Source organism: Bos indicus x Bos taurus, chromosome 4 (genome assembly GCF_003369695.1).
Source record: "Bos indicus x Bos taurus breed Angus x Brahman F1 hybrid chromosome 4, Bos_hybrid_MaternalHap_v2.0, whole genome shotgun sequence".
NCBI lineage: Eukaryota > Metazoa > Chordata > Mammalia > Artiodactyla > Bovidae > Bos > Bos indicus x Bos taurus.
The window spans coordinates 70,130,240-70,144,794 of NC_040079.1; the positions used below are offsets into that span (position 1 = coordinate 70,130,240).

General features: G+C 48.0%; 1 protein-coding gene and 1 long non-coding RNA gene across 23 annotated transcripts in view; one reads left to right on the forward strand and one right to left on the reverse strand.

Annotated features, from left to right (window-relative positions):
• Window positions 1-1,804: 1,804 nt before the first annotated feature.
• Window positions 1,805-8,953, reverse strand: LOC113891519. Its single transcript, XR_003510786.1, has 3 exons — window positions 8,827-8,953; window positions 8,465-8,524; window positions 1,805-2,151 (listed from the first exon to the last, which is right to left on the reverse strand). It is a non-coding gene; the product is annotated as an uncharacterized LOC113891519 (long non-coding RNA).
• Window positions 8,954-9,082: 129 nt separating this feature from the next.
• NRCAM (neuronal cell adhesion molecule) overlaps window positions 9,083-14,555 on the forward strand; it is a 318,724-nt gene continuing 313,251 nt past the window's right edge. For 10 of the 22 annotated variants that reach the window (XM_027539636.1, XM_027539640.1, XM_027539642.1 and 7 more), the window contains exon 1: window positions 9,095-9,242. The gene's annotated coding sequence lies outside the window, so the exon portion shown is untranslated. Of the gene's footprint in view, window positions 9,243-14,555 lie in introns of all 22 variants that reach the window. The other 12 variants (XM_027539626.1, XM_027539634.1, XM_027539625.1 and 9 more) reach the window with 4 other exon arrangements.

Sequence of the window (14,555 nt, forward strand, 5' to 3'; positions counted from 1 at the left end):
GTATGATAATCTTTAGGTCTATCCATGTTGCTGCAGATGGCATTATTTCATTCTTTTTTATGGTTAAGTAATGTTCCATGTATATAGGAACAATATCTTCTTTATCCATTCATCTGTTGATATTTAGGTTGCTAAATTTAGGATATTTAGGTTACTTCCAGGTCTCTGTTACTGTAAACAGTGTTGCAGTGAACACTAGGATGAATGAACGTTCATTAGTAGTTATTTAAGAGTTTTCATTTGCATGTGATCTTTCTCTCTTATGTATTTCAGAGTTTCAGTAATAATGCACACACACTATTTTGCGCTGCACTATTTTCACTTTAGCTTATATTTTCCTTATTTCTCAGTCATAATTATCATTTTAAACTCTTGCATGATATTTTCATCTTGTGCTACACCATAAGTTGTTAAACTATTAATATAGAGGTCCTCTAATTTTAGCAAGTTGAATCAAGGAGGAAGTGAAGTGATTTGATTTTTGAAAAAACAGTAGTCCTAGACAATCAAACAACTGGATAATCAAAACATTAAAGGACAGAAACACATTTACCTTTAAATGTAGGCTTTGGATGAAAATCCAGAAAGTTTTTCCAGCTAGGGAAGAATAGTCAGAAGGCACTTTTTCTGTACCTACAGCAACATCAGTCAATTTCAAGAAAATTTTATTATACCAATAATCCTTGCCTCAAAAAATATAAATTAAGATGAGATCCAAAATAAACTGTTAGTAAACCAAAATTATTTAAATCTAGAAGTAGCATTATTATTCTAACAATGTTTTAATACATCAGTATATCTATTACAGTATATTAAGAAACAGGTTCATTTTAGGATCTCCCCCAACAAGTGGTGGTGGCAGTGGGAGGCGGGGCAGGGAGGTTAGGGGAAGAATGCAATTGGAGATCAAAATACTAAATGTTTAAAAATTATAAGCTATGTTCCATCTTCCTACCTTGATGAAGATGCCTTCAAAAAGATCTTGACATCCACATTTGACTTTAAAATTCTTGGAGTTCTGTTCCAGGACATGGTGGCATAGGGAGTGCGGCCCCAGACCCCAGCCCACGGCCCCCTCCCCGGCTTAGCTGTGAATCTTCAAGGGCTCAGGCATGCTTAGGTGAAGCTCCCAACCCACCTGTCCAAGTTCTGTCCACACCCCTGCATTAGCCACTTACCAGAACGCCAGTTGTTTGTTTTGCTGTTTGTTTTCCATCTTTATTAAGATATATTTGACATATAACTGTCTGTAAACTTAAGGTGTCCAATGAAATGATTTGATACATTATAAAATGGTTACCACAACATTAGTTAACACAACCATTTCCTCACATTTTTTTTTTAATATTAAGATATTATTGACATCTAACATTAGGTTACTTTCAAGTGTACAACATAATAATGACTTGATGTTTGTGTATCCTGTGAAATAATTACCACAGTAAGTCTATTTAATATCCATCATCACACGTAATTATGGATTTTTTTTGTTCTTGTGATGAGAACTTTTAAGATATACTGTCTTCAGGCCTCCAGTTACATATACCAGCAGAGCAGTTTTCTGTTAGGAGCCTGAGAAAGAAGACTTTGCAGGTCCTGAGGGGGTCCTGGGTACACAGACAAGGTCAGGAAGGAGAACAGGATGGCATGGGCTCTTGGGGGGTGGGCAGAGCAAGGCTTCCTAAAGCACAAGGCCCAGGGCAGGATGGTACTGGACTTGCTCGTGTCCTATGGCTATCTGACATTTAAAAATATTGAACGACCTTACAGTAACATTTAAATTTTCTTTTAGAAAATACAAACGGAAAGACAAAGTCAGTTTTTATTAACCCAACACCTTTTTTCTTCTTTACAAAACCCCATGAAACACCAAATGAGAAAGCCAACCATTCAGGGAGACCCCAGGGTATTGTATCTGAAGCCATTCCTTTTCTTTCCTCCACAGTGAATTCATCTTCATTGTACTTGTCATCTGCCCCCTCTTAGACCAGATGAAGGGCACGGATCAAGAGTGCTTCTCAGCATCTCTGTTTCCAGAGCGACAGTTCCCTGTCCCTGATGACCCCATCTGCAACGGCTGATCGCACACAGACCTTGGCTGGTCTCAACGTTCATCCAGCAGAACCTGTGTATGTTCTTGCAGACAGAAACCTGAGGAACAGATGGAGGAGTTGGCCATAAAACATGCTTGTTATCACAGAGAATGTTACTCCTCTTTCCGACTTAGTGCCCCAAGCATGGGGGCGGATTGAGCCGAGCAGAGGATCCTAGTGACTCAGAAGCTTCCAGGGAAGAAATCAACATATGGCAACCACTGAGGTCACACTTTCCTCCATTGCTTGTACATGGCATTCTTGACATAGGTATAGGGATGCTGTGTTGCCAAGCACCAGACAAGGAATGGGTTGTGTATTTCTGGATTCTGTCTGACACATACCCAAGCAGCACCACACAGGCACACAGAGTTCTGTGGTTACATGGCAGATGGTGAAGAGAGAGGCACGTCAGACTGATCAGTGTGTCTGCATCCGTGGAAACTTTCACTGCTTACTGGTCAGGTGATCAATGAAACAGCACATCCTATTATTATTTATAGTATCTATAAATGTACATCCTGTTATTATTCATGGTGGGTAATCACCCACTCTGTAGCTCAGGAGGTGTGGCCCAGCTGAGACTATGGCTGGTGTCTAACAGCAGAACGGAGCAGGGCTGGGTGGGTACCTTGATGGCCAATCCCAGGCTTGGCTGTAGGAGCACAGTGTGACTCTGGGGCATGGAAGTCAGAGATTAGCCTCAGCCAAGTCACACTGATATCTCATCTGTTTTCCACAGTTGCTTCTTTACTCAGCACCACATCGCATCTTATGACAACTGTCGTTTTGTTCATCTGCCTCTTCCCTATCCTGAAAATGTAAATACTATGGCTCAGACAGTAAAGAATCTGCCTGCAATGCAGGAAACCTGGGTTCTATCCCTGGGTGGGAAAGATCCCCTGGAGTAGGAAATAGCAACCCACTCCAGTGTTCTTGCCTGGAGAATTCCATGGACAGAGGAGCCTGGCAGGCTACAGTCCATGGGTGGCAAAGCATCAAACACAACTGAGCGACTAACACTTCCATTATCCTGAAAATAAATGTGATGTCAGATGCAAAGTCAGTGTTCTGAAATGCACTTGGACAACTGTATCAGTGATGCATTTAGCAGTTTAAAGCCAGAAACATTGACTATCTCTTAAGTTGTTGCAGGTTGAGAAGCCATGGGGCTTCCCAGGTGGCGGTTGGTAGTGGTAAAGATCCCACCTGCCAATGCCAGAGACATGAGAGACACTGGTTCAGTCCCTGGGTTGGGAAGATCCCCTGGAGAAGGAAACAGCAACCCACTCCAGTATTCTTGCCTGGAGAATCCCATGGACAGAGGAGCCTGGCGGGCTACAGTCCATGGGGTTGCAAAGAGTCAGACATGACTTGAGCGAAATGAGGAGGAGAAGCCATGGGCTGGTGAACTAACTGGGCTCCTTGAGCTCTGGGTCTCTCTCACTAGGCTGCAGTCACAGGTCAGCCTGAGCTGAGGTCATCTCCAGGCTCTCCTAGGGGGTGATCTGCTCCCACGGCCACTCTGATGGTTAAGGCATGATTCTGCTCTTCATAAGATGTTGGACTGATGCCCACAGTTACAGGGGTCTCCCTCAGTTCCCTGGATGTGGACCTCTTATAGGACAGCCCCCAACATGGCAGCTGACTTCCCTCTGAGCAACAGGGGAAAGAAAAGGCAGCAAGACAGAAGCAGCCAGTCTTTTTTGTAACCTAACAACAGAAGTGGGCTTCTCAGGTGGCACGAGCGGTAAAGAACCCATCTGCCAGTGCAGGAGACATGAGATGCAAGTTTGATCCCTGGGTCAGGAAAGATCCCCTGGAAGAGGGTATGGCACTGCACTCCAGTATTCTTGCCTGGAGAATCCCATGGACAGAGGAGCCTAGCAGGCTACAATCCATAGCGTCACAAAGAGTTGGACACAACTGAAATGACGCAGCATGCAGCAGAAATGACATCCCACCACTTTTGCCAAATCATTCGTTCAGTGAGTCACTCGGTGCCTTCTACACTCAAGGAGAGGGCTTTACACCAGGACACACACACACCAGGAGGAGGGGTTAACTGGGAGCCATCTTAGAAGCTGCCCACTGTAACAACTGGTGCTTTCTGAAAATAATGGACTTTAATCCTCTTTCAAATAGAAGGGCTTTTGTTGTTGAGTTCCTGTAAGTCATGTCTAACTCTTTGTGACCCCATGGACTACAGCACGCCAGGCTTCCCTGTCCTTCACTGTCTCCCAGAGTTTGCTCAAACTCATGTTCATTGAGTTGGTGATGGCATCCAACCATCTCATCCTCTTTCGCCCCCTTCTCCTCCTGTTCTCAATCTTTCCCAGCATTTCCCATCCCACTCACTGGTCTTTTCCAGTGAGTCAGCCCTTAAGAATCAGGTGGCCAAAGGATTGGAGCTTTATTGGAGAAGGGCTTTAAAAGTTACTAAGTTCACCACATCCCTGTCAGAAACCTAATGTAGCTACTCAGCCAGAGAAGATGAAAACAACGATGACACTGGTATAAGCCACTCTTAGGAAACAACCTTGTGACCTACTTGTAACTAAGGATTTGGCAAAAGTAGTGTGATGTTACTTCTGCTGCGTGCTAAGTCGCTTCAGTGGTGTCCAACTCTATGACCCTATGGACTGTAGCCTGCCAGTCTCCTCTGTCCATGGGATTCTCCAGGCAAGAATACTAGAGTGGGTTGTCATGCCCTCCTCCAGGGGATCTTCCTGATCCAGGGATTTAACCCACGTTTCTTATTGCTATGATAAATCTAAACAGTATATTAAAAAGCAGAGACATTACTTTGCTGACAAAGGTCCATATAGTCAAAGCTATGGTTTTTCCATTAGTCATGTACAGATATGACAGTTGGACCATAAAGAGGCTGAGCACCAAAGAATTGATGCTTTTGAACTGTCGTGCTGGAGAAGACTCTTGAGAGTCCCTTGGACAGCAGAAGTCAAACTAGTCAATCCTAAAGGAAATTAACCCCGAATATTCATTGGAAAGACTGATGCTGAAGCTCCAATACTTTGGTCACCTGATGTGAACAGCTGACTCATTGGGAAAGACCCTGATTCTGGGAAAGATTGAAGGCAAGAAGAGAAGGGGGCGACAGAGGGATGGGATGGTTGGATGGCATCACTAAGTCAATGGACATGAGTTTCAGCAAAACCTGGGAGATACTGAAGGACAGGAAAGCCTGGTGTACTACAGTTCATGGGGTCACAAAGAGTTGGAGACAACTTACGGACTGAACAACAACCGTACTACTATGGAACACTTTTTCTTAGAGTTCCACCCTCTTTTAACATAGAGTTCGGCCTACAGGCTGAAGAAATGCTCTTGGTTACCCCCAGAATTATCAAGTGACATCGTTAAAGTTTTTGTTTTTTCTTTCTTACCTAGCCTAGCCCAACATCTTCATTTCAGGTGTGGAAACTGACTGAGAGAGGAAATAACCTGCTGGTGGCCACACAGCTCAGGATGGTGTTGGGTCCCAGTTAGGTTTTGGTGAACTTAATGTTGGGTTTAGGGCAGGGCCGCCTGCAGTCTGAGAGACCTGAAGCATGGCTGGGGATTAAGAAAACAAGGATGAGAAGTAAGGTCAGGGAAGAAAAGAAGTGGAAGAAGAAAAAACGGAGAGGGAGAATTCCAAGAAAGAGAAACAGGATAGCAAGAGTGGGGAAGGAGAAAGACTAAAAGCTTATTCACCTCAGGTACCACTGGGGGGCTCCATGACCTGCCCATGCAGCTGCTCCAATCCTCTAAGGTTCTGGTGCATCCATGGAAACAACAAACTTTTAGTGCCTTTTAAAAGGCAGCAGAGTGCAGTGGTTTTGGCTGTGGCCTCTGGAGCCAGAATGCCCAGGCTGCAATCCCAGCTCTGCCACTAGCTTTGTGACCTATGCAAGCTCTAATACTTAACCTCTCTTTCCTCATTTTCTAAAATGTGAATGATAACGGGGACACACTGCTTGGGGTGGCCATGGGCTTGGTGAAATTAATAAATGTAAAGTGCTTACTATTCTTACTGTAGTGCAGGGCCCAGGCCAAATTCTCTTATCAGCAAGTGATGGGACAGCCAGGCTTATGTTATTCTCAGCCCTCACCTGGGTTTAAGGATGGAGTAAAGCTTGGGATACAGGATGGGGTGAGGCTTAGGGATGAAATAAGGGGCAGCAGTTAAGGTAAGGAGGTGTATGTATCACTGCAAAAACGGGAGTGATAGTCACTGGGTCGTGCCTGACAGTTTGTCACCCCGTGGACTAGCCCCACAGGCTGCTCTGTCCATGGGTCACTGCGAATATGCAGCCAAATCAGAGTGCCTCATGCATTGCCAGACAAACCAAATGGATAGTCTTTTTGCCCACTCAGGCATCCTTCTAATCCTTTCCCTTCATCCTCCCTTCATTTCAGCTCTTTAGGTAACAGCTGTTTGGTTCTCCCTGTAGAACTGCAAAGCAGTTGAATAAGCTGGAAATTAAAACTATTCAATATATAAACATTTTATAGTATTACAAGTATTGTGTGTGTGCTCAGTCGTGTCCAACTCTTTGCAACCACATGGACTGTAGCCCACCAGGCTCCTCTGTCCATGAGATTCTCCAGGCAAGAATACTGGAGTGGGTTGCCATTTGGTGCTCCAGGGGTTCTTCCCTGACCCAGGGATTGAACCCACATCTCTTGTGTCTCCTGCATTAGCAGGCAAATTCTTTACCACTGTGCCACCTGGGAAGCGCATTACAAGTATTATGCAGTATCAGAATTACTTAGTGTTGCCGTCACCATGGTTCCCATTTTCTCCAGAACTTTTCACCTCTTCTGTCTTTGTTCTTTTTATTTAAGTATGTATTTAGCTGACAGACGTCTGGTCACACAATTGCTTTTCAAATAGAAAAGTATGTATTATGTCATAGACACTGTGCAGTGCTTTAAACTGACCCTAACAATAACCCCGAGTATTAAGTGTTGCTATTCTGTTGTAAACAATACTTGGAGAAACTGTCACTTGCCCGAGATTCCTTCCTGTCTTCATTCCTTCAGCATCCCCCAAGTATCAAACAGAAGGACGTGCAGGACAACCCGGGTCTCAAGGCACTTGCTGAGGTGAGGAGGGAAGTGAAGGGGCTGAAGCCCTTTACATAGGTGGGAATGATGAGACGGTGAGATGAGTTACATGATTGTGGCTCCATTTGTTTGGGTGGGAAATAAGGTCACACAAAAATAAGACAGACAATCCACATTAAGAAGTTCAATTTTGTGGAGTCAGACATGCAAACATGTCACTCAAATGTGACAAGTACTATTACAATGAAACAGGGATTTGGGAAAGACCTTACAGAGGAGCTAGCAACTGAGCAAGACTCTGAGGGATGAACATGAGTTTTCCAGATGAAAAAAGATGGAAGAATATTCTAGATGGAAGAAATCTCACATCCAGAGACTCAGAGTTATGAAAATTCTTTTCATTGGAGATGGAGAGTGAAGTTAGGGACAGACTGTGAGGAAGTGTGCCGGAAAGACTGGAGTTCACTTTACAGGCAAAAGAGAGCCAGACCAGACTTTTAAGTAAGGGTATCATAGAATCACATTCTTTTTATTTTTTAAAAAAGAATAATTCAGAGGAGGATTTGGACAATTTGCAGAGAGGTGGGAGGTACCCAAGAGGTGGGGTAAGGACCAGGGCAGAAAGAGTGATGGGACTGAGGGAACAACTCTGAAAAGATCCATTAGCCAGAGATCACAATGTTTCAGGAACAGGAGGTGGCTGGAGGTACGTGGCTGGAGCACCCTTTGGCTGGTGGGAAGAGAGGATGAGTGATGGAGCAGCAGGAGAAAGAAAAGGCTGCTCACTGGCATGCCTGGTGCTGTGGGTTGAAGTGGCAAGTTCACATTGAAGGTAGAGTACAGCAGAGGAGTCATCAGGACCTTGAAGTATGACCCTATGCCTTTTTTATTCCTGAATCCCGCCCCAGCACAGGGCCTGGAGCCTGGGGATGAGGAAAGGGGATGGGGGGTTCCACTAAAGTCTTCTTGAATTAACCGAGAGAAGAAGGCAATAAGGCTCCAGCAGAGGGGAGGGAGGGCTGGCGCCCGCAGTAAATGGTCAAGTGAGGTGACGCCTGGTGGCTGGGAAGAAGCCTAGGGAGGCCAGGCCGCAAACCTGTGAGGAGCTTGAGAGTCAGGCTAGGGATATTGGACATCAGCTAGCATGCAGCTCAGAGCGGGCTCCGGAGTCTGAACCTTGCAGCCCGCAGTGTGTTGGCTAAAATACTACTCATTTAGAAAATCGTAACTCTCTTTACCTTGCAAATAATTCTCCATAAATACTCTCAAATCTGAAAAATAGGCGAATGTGAACTAACCCTGTTCTCTGGGACCAGAAGATCCAACTCCCGCCGGGAACAGACAGCTAAAGCTTCCCTCTTTGGAAATAAGAGGTGCAAAACAAAAAGACGTCAGTTTCAACCATCCCAACTGGTGAGTTTCGAAGAAATTAAATGCTTTAAAAGAAGGTGTAGCCGGGGCAGACCACAGACCTCGCACAGAAACCTAAACCCAGGAGAGTGGTATTTCAAAACCACTCATTATTTTCTGGAACATCTTTTGTAGCCAAATTCCAGATCCCAGCTATCTTCATTCCCGGAACGCTCCCCCCGCCTCCGCCCCCGCCCTCCCCAGGCCCCCACCCTCCCCAGGCCCCCATCCCCACCCCGACAGCCACCACCTCACGCGCTGGCAGGATGACGTGGGTTGGTGATGGCGCGGCCGCTCAGGTGAGGGGCCACCCAGTCCCCGGAGGCGCTGGCGGCCAGAGCCCATTGGCCACAGCAGCCGCTGGGGCGGGAGGGGAGAGGCGGGGGAGACCGGGGGGAGGGGGAGCGCGAGGTGGGGGCGGATCGCGCAGCGGGCCCCGCGGGCGGAGGGAGAGCGGCGCACGGGGAGGGGCCGGGAGGGCGCATTGGCGGGGGCGCGCGGGCGCCGGGCCAGCCCTGCTTCGCCTGGGTCGCCGGCTGACGCGCGCCGCAGTTGGAGCCTGAGCCGCGCGGGCGCAAGGGACGGCGCAGGGCTGCCGGAGGTACAGCTTCGTCGGAGACTGAAGACACCGGCGCTCGGGGCCGAGGGTGGGCGCGGCGTAAGAAAGTGAGTAGCTCCGTGCGTGGCTGACAGTGACACTCGGTCCCGCTCGCGGGCGACGGCTGTAACGGAGGAGGACGCGGGGGTCGGCCGTGTTGTCAGCGGGACACCGGAATACCAGGGTTTCCTAGAGCCGCGCCAGCTCTGCCTGCGGCAGGGCCAACCTGGTCATCAACTCCCCCCTTCTCCTCCGGAGCCGGGTGCAGGCCAGGCTGAGATACAGCGGCGTCGGCGGGCCCCCCATCACCTCCCCAGACTGTGGCCAACTTGTGCATCCGTGCCCCCCACTTTCCGGGAAGCCCTGTCTGGAGGTGGCTTTGGGGGCCATTGGGCCTGGAGAAACTGCTGGAGCCGGCACTGCGGCTTTCTGGGCAGGAGAGCGGAGGGCACGGGCTGTCACGCCGCAGGGCCGGCAGGGCTGGGAGCGCAGGTGCGGAGCCGGCGCGCTCGGGCGTATGCGCGTTCCGGCCCCGGCAGACACAGCTGGGCGTGGGCTTTGTTCGGATGCGCTCACACCTGCGCGGATCGCCGGAGTTCAGGGGCGAGCCGACCTCCACTATCCCCAGCCTGGAGAGAACTTGGGGAACCAAGGATGGGAGACAGGAGAGACACCCGAAAGCAATAGGGTGGGAGGCTTTCCGAAGGCTTTGTCGGCCCTACAGGTGCAGGTCCCCGGGGCCCCGGCGCCTCGCCTGGCCTCTCGGGGCTGGGACTTGTTGGGGCTGGCTCGCCGGGGCTTGAGGCTGACTCAGAAGAGCCCCTTCCCTGCCCAGGCTCCCACCGGTGGGATCTGGCAACAGCTTCGCTCCGGGATGTTGTGTTGAGCTGGCCGTCACCACCGGCTCGGAGCATCCATCTCCCGGCGAGCGCCATCTGTGCAGCGCACCGCCCCCGGCACTGGGCATGTCGTGCGGGTGGGCGCCGCAGCGCGCGAGTCCCCGGCCATACAGCAACCCAGCCATTCCCTGCCCGCATCTGCCCGTGCGCAGAGGGGGAACCCGGGTGCCGTTGTGCAAGGAGTCATTTCTCCCAGAGCTGGGTACTCTGGCAGCAAGCACCGCCGGAGGGTTCTCTCTGGACCCGGTGCGAGGGGGTTGGGAGGGGTGGAGAGGGGTCAGGTTGGTAAGCAAGACGCTCCCCTCCCCTCCCGGTCACCTCCCCTCCCGCCCGCCACCCGGACCGCAGCAGCATCTTCTGTCCCCCGCGCTCTCCGGGGGGCCGTCCCTGCGCAGTTGCGAGCGAAGGGGAGGGCGCCTAGCGCTGGCGTGCCTTTCCCACCCAGCCTCTCCTGTCGTTTTCACTCTAGCAGTTCCAGCCAGAGACTGCATCCAGCGCAGAGCAGTCAGTCCTAAGAGCAAAGTGTTCTTTTCCTTCCTGATCCCGCGTGGTTAAGGCGCAGAGGTGCAGCTCTGAGGGATGGGACCTCTCGGGACCTCTCCTTGCCCCAGGCGCTAGCGAGAAGAGATGGAGGAGAGAGTCGTGCGTCGGGAGACAGTTATGCACCAGCAGCTCCCCCTGGGGCTCTCCAGGAAGGAACACAGTAGCCACTGAATACAAACGTATGGAAGGAGGTTGGGCTACTTTGGTTCACACTGTTTTTGCTAACCGTGCCCTGTTATTAAAATATTGTAATAATAGCTTACGAGTAAATGAGACCTGCCAGAAGTACTGAAGTGGATTTAGGCAATTGGATACTTTGATCTTTACGGGTAATGAGAGTCTGAGCGCGCGTCGGAGGTGCGGGGCGCTGTGCATGTTACATGTATCTATCATCTCAATTTTCACAGCAGCCACATGTTAAAAAGTAGGAGACTGGAGACAGGTCAAGTAACTTTCCCAAGGCCACATAGCTAGGAAATGAGGAAGCAAGGATTAGCTTTTTGTCCATCCAGGACTGAAAATGTGGCCTTTTGGAAGCTTGTCATCAGTTTAGGGGAAGCCTAAAATCACCCAGTGTTCAAAATCAAGGACATATTGTAAGCCCATTTAATTCTGGCCCCTGCAGACCTCCTAGTAGCAGTCAATATTGTAATTCAGTGAATTGTACTGTGAAATAGCCTTTTTTACTGCACTGTATTGCCCCTCAATTCCTTTACATGTTCCTTTATTTCTGTTAGCTTTTAAGTACTTGGCTGTTAACCCACAGTACAACCAGTTACAGTCACTGGACTGTTCTTAGTGACTATGACCCCTTGCGATTCCAGAGAGGCTGAGAGGTTCCTGGCACATCAGAATTTTTAAGAAAACTTGAAGAAAAGGCAAACGTTTCCATTTGGCATACATACATTTCGATTTCAGGTCCCCAGCCTTGAATCTTTTGACTGTGGCAGTTTTCCTCCTCAAATTGGGTGTTGATTTTGAATAAGACCCTAGTGTAGAATCTTAGGAAAGCGTTAGCTATCCTAAGTGTATGACTGGGGCACATTTATAAAGATGCTCCTTGTTGACTGAAAGAAACAAGAATTTGAAGGAAAGTGAAATCAGTTCCTCCTGAAATAGCTTTTAGGATGATTGTAATTGACTGACCAATTGGAAAAATGAATTCATTTTGCTTTCTTAATCCTACTGACTCATGGTCTTTTTTTCAATTTGCCTTTTACTTTGTTACAGGAAAGTTGCTAAACATTTCAGGCAATTCAGGAATTTCAGAGCTGTAAGGAAACACTGTTCCTTAACCTTTGGGTTTCCAAATGAATACAGTGGGGCTCAGAGAGGTCACCCAGCCGATTAACATAGGGTAGTGGTGAGGTCTTTGGGCTGTAGGCCAGTCTACTTACAACGCAGCAGGGACAGTAAATGAAAAGCAAAGTCATCTTCGGAAATGGTACTTCCGGTGAGGCTGATGTGAGAATGCGTTGGGTGTGAGTGCTTCAGGAGGGTGAGAGGGTGCTAAGAATGTGTACACTTGGACTGTAGAAAATTTCCTTAAGAATATTTCAAATAATTCTTTCATGTAGGATAGTTTTCCTTGTATGATCAGTTAAATAGAAATAGAACCTGTGGATATGATGTAGTGTATGTACAAGGGAGCTATTTAATGGCCCCCCTCATGAAGCTTTTCTGGTAAAGAGATACTTTCATTCATTCATTCATTTATTCACATTTACTGAGTGTGTGGCCTGCTGTCCTAAGCCCTGGGGATGCAGTGTTGAGTAAAGCAGAGCTCCTGCCCTCAGGGAGACTAATACTGGTTTTTATCATTTATGGCTACAGACTTACACAGATTCTTTTCCCATGTATCATAATATACAGTTGATAAACTTGCATAGACTGAATACACGGTGTAACTGTGTTCAAATCAAGCAACAGACCTTTATGAAGGTCCAAGAAAGCCCTCTTGTGGCTCCTACCGGTCATTACGTTCCCCTAAGGGTAACCTCCAAGACACCAGGCTTTTAATTCCTGATTGTCTCACCATGAGATCATAAGGTCTTTGTCTTAGTTAGCTTGGGCTGCTGTACAAAGCACATAGATTGGGCAGCTCATAAACAGACATTCATGCTCTTATAGATGTTCTAGAGTCTAGAAGTCCGAGACCAGAGTGTCAGCCTGGGTTCTGGTCAGAGCTGTTTTCCTGGCTGGCAGATGGCTCCCTGTGTGCGAATATACCCTTTCCTCAGACTGCACCTATGAAGAGTTCCCTCTCTTCCTCTCCTATAAGGCCGTGGAACCTATTGAGTTAGGACCCCACCCATATAATCTCATTTCACCTTGTGGCTTAGTCTCTTAAGTCATGTCCAACTCTTTGCAACCCCGTGGACTGTAGCCCACCAGGCTCCTCTGTCCATGGGATTTTCCAGGCAAGAATACTGGAGTAGGTTGTCATTTTCTTCTCTAGGAGAACTTCCAGACCCAGGGATTGAACTTGGGTCTCCTGTGCTGTAAGTAATCCCCTGTATCGCAGGAGGATTCTTTACCAACTGAGCCACCAAAGAAGCCCCATTTTACCTTAATGACCTCCTAAAAGTGCCCTATCTCCAAATACAGTCACATTGAGCATCAGGGCTTCAACAGATGGCTTTGGGGGCCACAGTTCAGTCCATAATGTCAATTTGCTGCCTCTGCCAGCCGCCTTTGGAGTCTCATCCTCATTTCCAAAGAACATTTCCCATCTGAGAAGCATGGTAACCCATAGCAGATTCAACTAGAATATGGAGCTCCTTGGGTATTCTTTTATAGGACATTTTGTCTGTTTGTATCCAGAGACTGCTTGAGGTCAGGCTTCAAGTACTAGTGTGTGTTTGTTAGTCGCTCAGTCATGTCAGACTCTGTGCAACCCCATGGACTGTAGCCCGCCAGGCTTCTCTGTCCATGGGGATTCTCCAGGCAAGAATACTGGAGTGGGTTGCCATTCCCTTCTCCAGGGGATCTTCCCAATTCAGGGACTGAACATGGGTCTCCTGCATTGCAGATTCTTTACTCTCTGAATCACCAGGGCTGAGATGGTTTGGAATGATTGGAATTTACAAAATACATTTAGAAGCACCTTTGCTTTTATGTTTCATGTTTCCCCCACCTCAAGGAACCCAGAACTTTCCTTCCAGGTGAGGACCTAGGAGAAGGCAGGTCTCTGCTAGCTTCCAGAGATGCTAGGGGCAAGAAGCCAGTGGCATATTTTATTTAACCTTTGTCCACCCAGAAAAATGAAAAGCCCCTTTGGTTTGAAAGAGTCTTTATTGGCATCAAAGGCTAAAGTTTCTAAGAACAAGAAAATGTGCCACAAGGAACTGATGAATGTTGATTTCCCCTCTCAAAATATGAAGGAGAGGGTGGCATGGAGAAAATATGGGAATGGCTCTGCCGCCAGTTTTAGCAATGCTAACATGTTCAATGTCAGGTTGTCTTTAGATGGGGGGAGCAAATGCAAGATATTTGTAGAAAACGTGAATTTATTTGCTGTTACTTTTTTATTGTGGTGTTTATATATATTTAACATAAAATCTACTGTTTTAACCATTTTTAACTGTGGGGGCTTAGTGGCATCAGTTCACATTGCTGTGCAGCCATCTGTGCTGTGATGTGCTAAGTCACTTCATTCGTGTCCGACTCTTTGCGACCCCATGGACTGTAGCCCGCCAGGCTCCTCTGTCCATGGAATTCTCCAGGCAAGAATACTGGAGGGCTTACCATGCCTTCCTCCAGAGGATCTTCCCGACCCAGGGATCGAACCTGTGTCTCTTACGTCTCCTGCATTGGCAGGCGGGTTCTTTACCACTAGCACCATCACCCCTGTCCATCCCCAGAACTTTTCTCGTCTTCCCAAACTGAAACTCTTTGTCCATTAAAACAGTAACTCCCCGTGCCCCCCGCCAGCTCTTG